The sequence below is a fragment of the Argiope bruennichi genome, chromosome 3 (genome assembly GCF_947563725.1).
Source record: "Argiope bruennichi chromosome 3, qqArgBrue1.1, whole genome shotgun sequence".
Taxonomy (NCBI): Eukaryota; Metazoa; Arthropoda; class Arachnida; order Araneae; family Araneidae; genus Argiope; species Argiope bruennichi.
Window position 1 is genome coordinate 136,287,886 of NC_079153.1, and position 13,080 is coordinate 136,300,965.

General features: G+C 32.5%; 1 protein-coding gene across 7 annotated transcripts in view; it reads right to left on the bottom strand.

Annotated features, from left to right (window-relative positions):
* LOC129963103 (uncharacterized) overlaps positions 1–13,080 on the bottom strand; it is a 166,992-nt gene that overhangs the window by 89,221 nt on the left and 64,691 nt on the right. The window lies entirely within an intron of this gene.

Consider the following 13,080-nt stretch of genomic DNA (forward strand, 5'->3'; position numbering starts at 1 on the left):
GCACATCTTTTTGGAAAATAAATTTAAGAATGATAATCATAAAACTTAAATTTTATGTAATAATATAGCAAAACCAAAACAAAAAAATGTTTGAACTTAATCTTTTTTGACAAAAGCTTGACACCGCCATTTGAGAACTTCAAAGAGTAGAGTTGAAATAGTTATATGGTCAATTTAATTCATTTTCCATTGAATGTCTTTCTCTTATTCCGATCTTACAATACGAGCTGCAGGAATTAGAAATATATCAAACAATTTTCCTGACATCTGAGAATATTTGGTCATCTTTACATCCTTTAATGTAGCATTATAAAAATTAAATAAGAAATAATTAGTGGAAATTAATTATAATAAAAATATTAATCATAATATGCAAAAATACAAATAAAGCTTTTTCAGGCTCTCCACATAATTTTCAGTTACCCATCAAATAAAGTTGTGCCCCCCAACGCAACGTTAACTTCTTCGGTTGGAATGCGCCACAAACTACAAAGTTCATCTGCATCTTCCCTAGGATCAAATTATCTTCCTTCATCCCTCACTGTGAGTTGCCATGGAAACGGTCCGAGGCGACCCACTTTTCATAACACAGACGGCGCCAGACGGAGCAAATGAAAGCCCGGGAGGTTTGGTCTTTTAAAAGTTAAATTTTCATAAGGAGGCAACAACAATTCAATAAAAACCTTCAAAAACGTCTCGAAAAATGCTTAATCAATGCGAAAAAAAAAAAATACAAATTTGGCGAAAGAAGCGAAAAATATTGAAATGAATTGGATGAACGCAAAAATACTGTTGCCATTGATCCAGATATTTTTATACGCTCCTTCCCGTTCTTTTTTCCATAAATATTGTTATTATCTTATCCCAATAAACATAAGAGTTTTTCGAATCACCCTCTTTTTTTAATTAAGCTTCTTTACAGCCTTACTATAGTATGATTTGAATAGAAATTCTAGATTTTGATAAAAGATCACTTAACCCCTTTCAGTAAAATGACGAGTACAGCCATATAGCACAATGACCAGTTATATTCGTCATGCAATTAAAGTTACTGTTGAATATAATAATAAATGCGGTTTAAAATTTCTAATGTATTGGCAGCACTTTTATTACTTAAGTTGATATAATAGATCACCATCACATATTGTTTACCGTTAGATTGTCCTGGTCCAAATTATTGTTAGTCTGTGGACTTTTCTCTTATAAATATTTAGCTTGAATATATGTCTTACTAATGGTAAAACATGTGGTGGAATAAACATCATAATGAATACGAGTAGTGTGGACTATGAAAATGAAGATGATTAATGGGATTCAGATAAACCAGAGGAAATAAGCATACATTTACCCGATACTGGCAATGAAACTAATGATGATGTAATATTACCAAGACGAAAACATGCTTAGAGACTAATAAGTTATTTAATGAATGCTCCGGAGTCAAACACGTTATCAGAAAAATGGATATGCAAGAAAAAGGATAGTGGAAAAAAAAATTACGGAAGTGCCTGGCGTAAACTCGAAAATTAGTTGCCAATCTAAAATCATTAGAGCTTTTTAAAAAGTTGAATCTGAACTTATGAATTACAATTAATTCCATACCAAATATATAATTTCAATTAACAATGTGTGAGAATTATAAAATAAACTAGGTTTTCTTAAATAATAATTAAGTGGTTATTGCATGCACACTTTTTCATTGTTAAATCTTACAGGAAAGGGTTAAATAATACAACTTTACAGTGTACTGTATGCAGTTTACACGGCGTAGTACTGGTCAATTAGTAAAGAGGCGGGTAATATTCAAATAATATTCTAATAATTTTGCGGGTAATATTCTTCCTAAATTTGTACTCAATTATAAAAGTAATTAAATATATATAGGAATATTTTAAGTTACCGCAAAGCTTTCGACCAAAATATTACATATTATAGTGCATAAAGTTTCTTGTCTTTTTCGAAGGAGAGATACGAAACAATTGTTGGCCCTTGTTTTCCGTGATCTCCTATATACAAACTAGGCATAAAAAGGGCCATCTTTCTATGATTGTGGGTCTACAACTTTCGAAGTTTGTCTTCGGAATTTACTAATAATAATTTCAATTTTCATTTGGACGAAATTTTGCAAATCTGAAGCAGCACATCCGGAGGCATTCTAGGATCATAAATGTCTTCATCCGAGTCACAATTCATGCTTCAGTGACAAAGCAATAATTATTAATCTGCAATCATTGCAAGTTTTTAGCTAATCTAAATTTAGGAGTAGAAATTCAAATTTTTATTGTGGTTTCATAGAAAGCAATCTAGGTTTCTCAAAAGAATAAGAAGTAGGGCTACAGATAGATTTCAAAACCTTTCTACCCGAACTTCTATACGAAACTTCAAAGCATGATCCATTTCATCTGTCTATGTGTTATTGTTAATATGTGTGTAAAAAAATGTATGCAATATCGTCGCAATGATTGTTGTTAAAAGCTTAGAATATAAAACAATGAAAAGCATTGTTGCATTATACAAATAAGAATATTTTTCAAAATTTATCAAAGTTAGAGAAACACACGGAAATGGAACTGCTATCAACGAAAAATTAATCTTTTTAAAATTTTAAGCTGAAACGAAAACGATTTTTATATAGTAATACGCATCAAGGTTATTGAGGAAAAGGGTTTACATTTTTATTAATTTTAACAAGAATTAAGAAATTCTAATTAGAATTCGAAAATGAACCCCGATTGTCCAAGAAGTTACCATTGCCGAATTAGATAGCTTTAGGTCTAAAGGTCTGCCTTCTAGAGGTTTTATGAATGAATTTTACATGATGGCACGCCACACAAGCCGCAGAGAGCGTTCAGCATCCACAAAGCAAAGATTTATTTATTTCGGACTAGCATTCGCGTAGCTTTTTCTATCGGTGTATGTAACCCAATAAAGAGGAATAAGACCATTCTTTGATTTACTATATTTCTAGGTAGCAGGCAAAACAAATTTTAAGGGATTTTTCTGTTAAACTGTATTTGAAATTTTTCTTTCGGGTAGGAGAATGTCCAAACTAGTAAAAGAAATTATTTTGAAACAGGTAATACATTGACTACGGGAGAAATATTCCATTCAAAAGCGAACACTGAAAACGAAGAGTGCTACTTGATGGAATTTTCAAACAGACTAATAGGAACAGGATTCATTTCTTTAAAATAAAATATTAAAAAAAATTGATGATTCTATTGAAAAAGCAACTTTATTGTTGCTTAATATTACTTTCAACGTGATCATTAACTTTTAGAAAGGAGATGGCTGATTATTACAAATCAAATGATAAGTTTTTTTTGAGAATTCTTTACTAGCATTTTGAAAGTCACTTCATCTGATTTTTTCTTAAAATGTTCTATTAACACATCAGACGGGATCACTGTTACAGACAAAGAAAACAGATACTTTACAAAATCTTTAAACAAATAATCAGGATTCATCAGGATAATAATCCTCCGCATTTTCCGAGGACTAATGCTTATTTTCCAAAAAATATGCAGATTAAAAAGTCAATTCCCACAAATAATTATAACCTGCAGTTCGAGGAATCTTTCGAGTAACAGATCCTAATAAAATTTCGGTCATGATGGACTAACATTAAGTGTGTCTCAAAAGCTTTTCCTTGCTTACTCGGATTATTCCTTTGAATTACTGAACAGGCGTGTCAGAGAAGGCACTTTCCCAAAAATATGAAATCAAAAGTTGCACTCATTTCCAAAGGAGGTAAGGATCTGAAGCTCCCAACAGCTTATAAATCTTCTTGTAAATAATCCTCATCCAAAAAAAAAAAATATTTTGCAAAGACTTGTTTTTGAATTAGAAAAGATAAGCAAACTCCATTCTCAACTATTTGGCTTCTTGCTGCGAAATGAATATATTAAATAACTTTAAACCTTTTTAAATTAAAATTTAAATGCAAAATATAAATTTAAATTTCAAAAATATTAAAAAATAATTTTCCTTGCAATTTCGTTAGATGTATCAAATACTATCAGCAAAATGGAAATGAAGAGGTATTGTTGTATGATCTCTTTCAGATTGTTATAATAAAACGATATTGTTGAGACTCTTGAATGGATGTAAATGTGCATAATGAAAATCAAATCAGTCTTCCTGTAGAATAAGAACACGGTTGATAAGGGAGCTTGAAATTGAGTACTTTTGTTTAAAGGCGATTATAGAATTCTTATCTCGGGTATTATTAATTTGTTAGTAGTTACTGACAGACTACTTCAAATAGATCGGAATGAAAATTGAACTGTCTTTCAGTGTGCAGATAGCATTTTACTTGTCTTCAGAAACTTTCGAACAAGTTTACAGAAAAGATTAGGGAAGCGTTGGAAATAATGGAGGAATGATCCAATAAATTGAAAATGAATCGAAAGAAGTGCAGAATCATTATCTTTCTTTTCAAAAATGACTAATTTCCCCTTGCCTTAAAATGAATTATATAAACATTAAGAATTACAATGCATGATCCTATTCTTGACATGAAGACCCAATCTCGCTAGAATTTAAAAAAAGAAGAAAAATCTCCAAACTAATATTGTGAACATCAAGGGCCACCCGGAGAGCAAAATCTCCGCGATTCTGCCGCTGAACTCTGTGATGCTGAAATTTGATTTTCAAATACTAACAAATTACGGCAAATGCAAATTCAGAGAATTCTCTATGTAAACTAAAGTTTAACGCACTATTGCCTAGGAAGTATTGGATGCTCTTCCTGCTTTCCAGTAGGCTTATCTGCTAAAAAAAATGCACTTTGTCTATTTAATCCATTTTTAAAGAAAAAAAATTGTTATAAAGAGTATTTCTTAGGTAAAACATTTTTATATTTTCGGTCCATTGGAAAATTAATGTTCCTGAACAATTAAAATGTTTACAAATGGTTTCAAAATGAGCAATAGCATCGGTTATTGGGTTTTTGTCCTAATAACAGCAATTTAATCAGCTAGGGAATAAAGGAAATGAAATAATGAGGTGTGTATTTTGCCATCCATTGCCATCCTAAAAGCAGTTGAAGGTAAACAAGATGAACGAAGAAAAGATGTATATTTTCACGGACTTATGGTCCGTGCTTATGCTGCATTATGCCACTGCCCAAGCAGCATTGACTAGAGCCCTACATCACTTACGTTTGTACAGTTTAAGGAGAAATTTTTTTTCGAGACACTTGTCATTCTTGGTTAGGGGGAGCTCACTCAGAATGACAGTCTGCACAAATGTAAGATAACAGTAATAAGGAAGAACTCCGAGATCACTGTGCCAATGGCATACACTAACGATGTTTCTATATTCTCTGCAGCTCTTTTTCTTCACTATTTACTTTGATTTTACTGTTACACAACTAATGTTTAAAATTTGAAAGAAAAAATAGCAGCAGGGTTGATGGATATCCTCGATGAATGATGAGTTCAATCTAAATATTTAATTATTTAAAATTCTTTGAGAATATTTCAACGGTCGGGAATGGCCAGTGATTAGAGTTCTTACGGTAGTGTAGTGCTTGTTAAATTTTTGAAGAGTGACTTTCTGCCAGACTGTCCCGTGGGTGCAATTTTTGCTCCACAGATTACTCAGACGGATTAGTTCTTCTGGTCCCTAAAGAAATGACGAATTTCGCATATATCATTTCCACCTTCTTTGAGTTAAATGGTCCATCTAAATTGGGCTAAGAATTCACACTCTTTGTTGTTCGCAAAATAACACGTGGAAGGTAGTTTTAGATTCTAGGGGTTAAGATTTGAGCAAGCAGTGAACAAATATTTCCGAAGTTTTGTCATGGGAAACTAAAGCAAAATGGAGTATTCCTACACGGAATGTAATTTCAACAGACAAAAAAACGAGTACTACATTTCTGCCGCTGACGCCATTTGATTTACACTGATTATCTCTTTAGATACACCCCGTCTCTATGATTTTTAAAAATTGGTTTTCTAACTGGGACAGAAGGTCCGAATCAGAAGCCTGAATCATGGCATAGAACGCACTAATTTACAGAATTCGGCATTGAATTATCATGGTTTCATTATTTTCATGTCATCGCAGAGACCGGTTGTAACATGGTGTTTTTCAACTTTTTCCGGAGCTTGAAATCTGAATGCACAGAACAAAAATTTAAAACTTCCCATGAAAATAGTGGTTTATTTCCCTTGCTGCCTGAGTTGTCGGGTAAAGCCAACCTCATACCTTTTGTTGATCCTTAGGAATTCTAGATTCTCGGACAGGAAAGCCTTTCCACTCCTGAAAACAGGCTCTCGGATCTCAAATGCCTTACTTCTTTTTCCGCTATCCCAAATGGGCGAACAACTGTGACTTGGAGAGTCACACTCTACTTGATTTCCATTGGACACTGAATATTAAAATGATGCATTTCCGCTTTACTTAAACTGCAAATAATTTTCACTTGGCAAATAATTAAAACTAATTTTTGTAAACGATAAATTTTCCAAAAGCCAGAATTGTAATGTGGTTTACTATTTCTAGACAATTCAAATAGCTCGAAATTAAATTAAAAGCAAAACTCGTAAATTATATACGAAAATAATAATTGATAACAAGCTGAAAGTATATACAATATCAAGAAACAGAAAATTCGACCTCTTTGCTTCGAACGTAGTGGCTTCCAATAGGTTGCAACACTTCATGAAGCTATTTTTCAAAAATTAAAAACAAATTAATTTGCTAATTTTCCAACTCTGAGAATGGGAAGAAAGCAAAGAAATGGGGGGAAGCCATATAAAGAAAGGACATGAAACAAATAAGAGACGAGCACGTTCAAGCTGTCAACAAGCACCCATGAAAGCCACTTTTTCTCTTAGTGAATATAGAAATATTAGAATTGTAGTGAGACAGCCCTCAGTTTTTGGATGGGGCAAATTGATCCTCTCCCTTTTGTCCACTTCACCCAAAGCTTACTTTACTACTTTCAGCTTTCTTCTCCCCCCCCCCTCTCAACCTTCTCTTTTCCTAGGCTTTTCATGAGTTTTAGTTGTCGATTCCTGCTGTATGCACAGAAACATATTTGGAATTACTGGCTATTCAATTTCTTTTATGAGAAATCACTCTTCGAAAAAACAGTACAAGGATTAATTCTCTGTAAAGTTATTCAGAGGAAAATCTTTACAAAGAAGTATTTATTAATATCGATTATTACATGTAAAAACAATGGCGTTGCACATCTCGTATGGCATTCATTTTTAGACGAACTGCCTGGGCGAGGACAGAAGGCGTGTGTGAGTGTGATTATTGAATCATCGATATCAATAATAAATGATGCTTATCTTTTAACATTTAAATTTTAATATAATTTACAATTGACAAATTTAAAAAGAAATTATATCACAACTAGTTATTTAATCTTATTGAATACCTAACAAAACACATTTGGATTTGAAATTTAAAATCTTAAGTTACTTATGAGTAAAGTAGTTTTTCTAAAAATTGCAATCTCTTGATAGATTTTTTTTTTTTTTTTTTTTTTTGCTGATGTTTTAGCTGATTCGACACCGCAGGCTTTGAAGCCCATATGTGATGGGCAGAATTATATTTACTCAGTACAACAGATGTCGAAATGACAGTATCATTCATTTCAGGAAAAAAAGTGGATTAAAATATTACACTGCTGCATCCAACCAAACAGCAATAAATCCTCTCCTGATATTTTCGAGTGCAACATTGTAAAAAAAGTATGTATGTATTATTATTAACTATCCTCTTAATAAAGTTCAGTTAACGGATTTATCTCCGATTCGGGGTGAACAAAATTTAATAATCTTTAAAATCTCTCTATGTCAATGTAAAATTGAAGACTAAGTTGAGTAAATCAACACGTCATAGGAGTTAAGATAAACATATACGCTATAAGTGCTCAATGAAAATTTAATTCTACGTTATTCTATTATTTACACACACCTCCAATGAGTGCTCTTCATAATGAGAACGAGCAGACAGAATTTTTGTTATGGCAGTAGTGTAAAGAGGGGGAAAACAATTTCATTTAGTAAAAAGTATTGCTGATTCTATGTATGAACTCGAAAATACAAACTAAAATTATTTATAACAACAGCAAACGAGTGTGAATTAAATAAGAACATTTTCCCGACAAAGTCCAAGCATGAAAAAAAGTTGCATCTCCATTTGTTTTCTAAATTAAAAATGAAAATTAAATGAATCGACAAAGCTATATTTATAGAAACAGGGAAACAGCAAATCTCATATCAGAAGCACAAAAATCTTCTCATTTTTCACCTGAATTAAAAAATATCGAGGTGGCATGACCCCTTTTAAAGCCTATGCTCCCATTTTAGGGACTGTTAAAAAATGCGCCCCCATTTTCATAGACATTTAAAATGATACTAATCTTTTCCTATACATTTTGTTTTAATTTGTTATCAAACAAAGCATAAATGAAGTGTGATCATAAAATTCTGTTTTTATGTCCTTCAAAAATGACACTATTAGCAATGTCAAGAAGAAAAAGTATGTTTTAAACATTATTTATGAATAATTTTATGACTAAAACTCCTGACAAAATCTCCTAATTCTTGACTAAAATTTCAATAGATTGCAAATATTAATTTTCTCGTTCTGAACATGATTTTTAAGATATATTATTTTAGGATTTTACATGTTGTGTTCTGTGTGGAATGTATACATGAAAGCTATTGGTGGGTATTTTTTATAACTTTTAACTAATTTAACATGAGATTAGCAGGTCACCAAACGCGGCTAGTTCCCCCCCCCAAAAAAAATGGGTGGCAAAATTCGTAATAATCCATAATTACAATTTTCCTGTGTGTTTTCCTTTCCTGTTTCTAAAGTATCGCAAGTAAATGCATAAAACATAACACAATAGATTTTTCGTGCACATGTCTTCAAACTACCACCAATCAAATATGATGCACTCATTCGTATAGCTACTTGTTTACAGTACATATATTTTGCATATTAATCAAAATTTTATAATACGCCTTTTTTTTTTTTTTTTTTTTTTTTGGTGAGAATTTCCTCGAAGCGCAAATACTTTCGCTCGAAACTAAATGAGTTTTGAAAGACAGCGGCGTCGGAAAACTTGCATTCTCACCGAGGCCGTCATCTCTGGCTAGTTTGAGAATGACCCCCTTTCCAAACTATCTGAATTACAAAGGCGAATTTCCACAAACGTGACATCAGCAGCGATGAGATGTTCGACTATGAAAGAACACAATGCCCTGCAAAAGTGCTAGGTGCTCGAATCGGGGGTGGAGCGTACCTTTGCTTCAAAAGACCGGCCGAAAAAACAAGAGATCCGATGACTCACGCGGTAACAGTTCCAGCCAGTGGTTCGTCCGAGGCCATAGGCACAGTCCATTTACAAGTTTGTTTTTAAGGGGCGTCATTAAATCGGAAATAGCAGAGGCCATTCCGGAAAATAACCCATCAAAAGGAATCTATCAAACTATTTTTCATTATTATTCGCTCTTTATTATCGTGGCCGAGAAATTTGTTGATGGTGTTTATTTACGCTCTCATTTCACTTTCTTTTGAAATTGAATTTCCAGAGCACAGACATAGTTCATTTATTAGAAAATTTAACTTATTTAAACTCATGCTTAGCACTTGTGCCTAGCTTTACTACTCACTCTGTAATCACAAAATCCATAAATCACCTTCATTTCCTGCATCACTCTCTTAATCGATTTTTCTTAATGCACTTCGCAGTGATACATTAATCCCAATTCAATTGTGCGTTTCCTTTTTATTGTGTATCGAACATGTAATCTGTATTCTTTTTTCTTTTTGATTTGAGGATGCTTATAGATTACGACCAAAAAAATTCAAAATATACATTAACAAGGATACAATTACTTCAATTTATTCATATAAACAAAGTATTTATTTAATGCTGATTTCTTAATGAACATTTCTATGAAACAGCATTACTATGGGACTTTACAACTGATTGGCACCCTTAAGAGAAAGGCATGATGATGTTTCGAAACAATGCGTGTTCTCTATGAATCTGCAACCATGAAATTTTGAACAAAGGAATCAGAAATGATTTAATCAAAAAAAAAAAAAAAAAACCTATGCCCTCCTGGTTATTTTAAAAATTTAAGCAAACAAAACCGAAACCTTCTATCAAAAATATTTGTAAGACTGTATCATTTATGTTAGTCATTAACGCTGGAAAAAATATCGGCGAATGCCCAATACTGTTAACTGTGTTCACAGAGCAATACAGGCTGTTTTTGGTCAATGATGAAATTCCGACTAAAGGAATTCTTTTGATCGAATGGCGTTAATTTAATTTATATATTAACGTTCCGTTATACAGCAATACTAGGGCTATTTTGGGACGGACCTCGTAATTTTTAACCGCTTTCGGATGACCTCTGACAACACCTGAGCTTCTATACCCTCTCCAAACTTCCACACCACACCAAACGGGAGGACGTTTGGTCCCGACGGATATAACATGCACCAGATCCACAAATAAAACGGTTCTTCAGTGAAATTGGGTCTCGAACCTGGAGCCAACCGGTTCCAAAGCCGACAGTTTTCCACCGGGCCACCATGACCCTTTGACTGAATGGTCATATTGCGTTTAAGTAAGAAGTTCGTAAAAGATGGAAATCCATTCTGAAATAAAATGAAATTGAAAAATCGGAATTTTGAGAAAAAATTTACCATCTATATTTGAAGATATTAACTAGAAATATAGGAGCAACCATCTAGAAAATATATAGATAAACATGTACAATCTTTCGATTTTACACAGAATATTTTTCTATGAAAGATATAACATATTATATAACATTTCTTTGTCAATTACTATCAAGACTTTTTCACGGAACATTTAATGTTTTCTTGCATAATTTTCGAAGGTCGAATGCAACTTTAGATATGTAAAGGGAACAAGCAAATAAAACTCAGCGCCAGTGGAGTGATTAGTAAGCTGATGCGTAGGTGAAAATTTTACCCAATTTAATCCAAAGACATACTTTGCCTGTTTTTTTTTGTTTTTTTCAATAAAATATAAACCGAAGCTTCTTATAATTTCATATAAAAATTAAGCAATTATATTCGCTTGTTCTCTTGAATGTTGTTTCATTGTAAACAAAAATGACAAACAAAAAATTATTTGATTTCTACAAATATTAAGCTTGCACTCAAATTTACCTTGGGAAACGCATTTTTATGAGATAAAATGTTTCTAGCCAATACTTTCAGAATGTCAAAAGTGAACAGATGACAGTATGAAATTAGTTCCAATTAATGTAAGTTTTTTTAAAATTATATTTTGCATTTTAGTTTACACAGTAATTTCAACATTTGTTAGCGAAATGAGACAAAAAAGGGGGGAGGAGGAGAGGGGGGAAATTAGAGAAATTAAGAAATAAACTACCCAATATATCGACTTAAACCTCTAATAAATGAACGCGTGCGACTCTTAAAAATATACATAAATTATAACTAATATTAAATTCATGCTTTGAAAATAAACAAGAGATACTTGGTGTAAATGACATTTTAATTCGTCCTACAATCTCCGCGAAAGGCCTGCATATTCACCCTTCGCAGACTTCATATATATAAGCTTCTCACGAAGAACGAAGTTGCGACTACAGTGGCAAAATATATATATAAGACATAATAAAAAGGAACAACATAGCACGAATTCGTCCTCCGGAAACAATCGTCTGTTATGCAAGGGATCAATCATGTACACATCAAAACATTTTTTTTTTTTTTTTTTCATGTTTGAGGAAAATAATTGTTCCCAAAAATTATGTACTGATAAGATAACAAAATAATAATAAGGAAAATGCTTGACGAAACGCATACAAGGGACTTCCGCAACTGCGGGAAACGATGGAAGGTCGGACATGTCCAACACATCAGGGATAAAATTCGCTTACATAAAAATCCGAGAACAGTAAACCTATGATTAACTGAGCGATGCAGAAACTGCGCATAAGCCATTTCCGCGAATAATCTGTTAAATAATAATGAAAACACAAATGAAAAAAAATAATAAAAAAGACATGAAAAGACATTTTTCACAATGGTTGAGAGTTATAAGAAATGCTATTTTCAAAATTTTCCCAGTGATGGCAGAACACGACATGAAAATATAATCTTTCACTTGAAGAAGTGCAATAATACGAGTAGAAATTATTATTATTATATTAGTTAAATATTTCAGATAGTTAATGGCGAAAAAGTTCAAACAAAGTAAATCGGATTGTTCTGAAAGCGCTAAATACTGTTTCTAAAAACAATAAATGGTTCAAGACATGAATAAAACACACCAAAAAAAATCCTGTTGCAATATATTTAGACATGCTGAACTAAAAATAGTGTGCCTGTGCCATTCGAATTCTCGAACATAAGAACAATAATAAATTAAAAATTAGTTGAAGCAGCTGTTGGACAGGGCTACAGATATGCAACAGTATTTGAGGGATCAATAAATACCCTTGATTTTTAAAGCTTATTCATGGGCAATATTAAACGCCTTATAATGAAATTAGATAAAGAGAGTTAGTGAATATATTTCAAAAATACTGTTGTTAAAATATGATTCTAGAATATTATTTGACTTTTATTTCCCCTTATAAAATAACGCATCTTTGAAGAAATGGCAATGTTGTAATGCCCTGAATTTCATAACTAGGTTTCGCAGACATTTTGGATATTTCTTCATTTGCCCGTGAAGAGTACAGAGTAAAAATTAATCTATACATAATGGGTGTATTTTTCTTCCCATTGCAGTTATTAAACAATGCTCGTTTAAAACTTTACTGCCGTAATACGCTGACGCCACTTTTGCAGCGACAGCAGCAACAGCAGCACACAGTTTTAAGGAAGGCTGTTGCACAAATCCACTCACTATTTCGCTCTCAGTCGGTGTTTTAAATAGAGTCTTTCTTCCCATTCACGCAGCAATACATGATGCATATCTTCACGGACTATTTAAATTCTCTTTTTCCCATGTTCATTTCTACTTAAATGCCTCCGAGGAATTTCTTTTATTCGCCGTCCAGAAGAGTTTTAGAAGTTGTTTTC